The following is a 2,072-nucleotide window of genomic DNA, read 5'->3' on the forward strand; positions in this document are numbered from 1 at the left end:
CATTGAGCTTACACGACTTACGTTGCGGAATATTTTTTATGTTCCTTGTATTAATTATTTTACCGCACATGAGGAAAATGAAAACGAGAAAGAATCACTAAGTCACTTAATCGGCTAGATATAACAGTAAAGACGTCTTCAAATCACGTCCTACAGCCACCGAAGAGGAAAGGATACTTTGGATAATATAGTATAGGAACAGAATAATGACATTTCATCTTTTATCGCTTATATGTTTCAGTCATTGGAATGCGGCCATGCTGGGACACCGCTTTGAAAGATTTGGTCGAACAAATCGACCCAGGTACTCATTTTCAACGTCTGGTACCTATTCCATCGGTCTCTTTTGCGAAGACGTAAACAAACCAGCACCGGTTGTCAAGCATCTCTCTCTCTCTCACCCCCCTACACACACCTATCGGGCTTCTCTCAGTTTTTGCTTATCAAATCCACTCACAAGGCTTTGGTCGGTTTGAGGGTATATTAGAAGACACTTGCTCAAGGTGTAGTATAGTAAGATTGAACCGAAGATCACATGGCAAGGATGCAAGCTTCTTGCCTACACAGCAACCTCTGCAAAGAGAGAGAAAGAGATGGGTACTTTATGGTTAAAATAGTGCATGTTGAGGACGGTGCCAGGGTTAAACATCTACAACTTCCACAATAATAACAAATGTCTTTATTTCTCCATTATTTTGTACCCCGAGATGTCTTATAAAATTTAGCAAACTTCCCTGGAAGTCAAAAATACATACGTTTCAGGGCAAACGGCTCGTCAGGAAAGTAACAGAGTTTCACTGAAAACGTCAGTAATCTTGTCTTCCCAGGACAAAGTAGCTTACTAAATTTTTCGAAATTTAGTCATTGACATTTTGCACTAGATTAGATTTCTGATTCCGGCTTTCAATCCCAAATCACAATACAGCTTATTTTGTTTCCAGATTTCTTTTGAGAAGAGTCGCAAGACCATTAACTTAGAAGTGGCTGTGGTGAATAAGAAAATGTAACATTCAAACCTTTCCAAATAAATGATTTTTATTTGTGAATATGCGGCAAAGGGACATCGAGAAGACCGATCAATGAAAACAGATTAACTGAAAGAAAAAAAAGTAAAATAGAATGGTGCGTGTGTATGAGTGTGTGTGTGTGTGTGTGTGTGTGTGTGTGTGTGTGTGCGTGCGTGTGTGTATGTGTGCGTGTGTGTATACAAAAATACATACACATGTGATTGTATATATATACGTATGTTCTTTTATTTAGTACGTTCTGTCATTTTACACGATTCTTCAAAAGATTAGTAAAATTTATTTATTGCTACTACTTTACTTGAGCAAGCTCTACTTGTCCAAGTGCTAAGTTACGAGATATAAAAGCACATAACATATATACAACACCGTTTTTTAGATTAGCAAAAAATGTAATTACAAACATACACACACTCTCGCACACGCACACTCACATATATGCTTATCCATGGTTGTAAATGTATGTATGCATGTATGTATGTATACTAGCTAGATAAGTAGATAAATATCAAGGTATGTAGGTTGGTTGATAGGTAAATAGATAAATCGATAGGTAGGTAGGTAGGTAGGTAGGTAGGTAGGTGGGTAGGTAAATTCGTGGCTTGGTAGGTTGGTGGCCAGCCATGTTTGTATGTACGGCGTCGTGCTGAAAAGTTCTTGGCTTTGGGTAAGTTAAAATACAGGAGGATCAGTCAATTATGACTTCATTCAACACATTCCCCTCTCAGATTCACAGTTATTGCGGCCATGCTGGTGCACCACTTACAAATAATTTAGCCGAACGAAACGACGCCAGTACTTCCTCTTTTTACCGCCTGGCACTTATTTGACCGGTTTGTTTTGCCGAACAGCAATGTTATGGGGACGTAAACACACCAACACCGCTTGTCAAGCGGTGGTGGGACACACACACTAACACAAAGACACATCCAAGTATATGTGTATACACATCTATCTATCTACCTATCTATCTATCACACACACACTCTCTCTCTCTCTCTCTCTCTCTCTCTCTATATATATATATATATATATATATATATATAT

Source organism: Octopus bimaculoides, chromosome 15 (assembly GCF_001194135.2).
Source record: "Octopus bimaculoides isolate UCB-OBI-ISO-001 chromosome 15, ASM119413v2, whole genome shotgun sequence".
In the NCBI taxonomy this organism is placed as follows: Eukaryota; Metazoa; Mollusca; class Cephalopoda; order Octopoda; family Octopodidae; genus Octopus; species Octopus bimaculoides.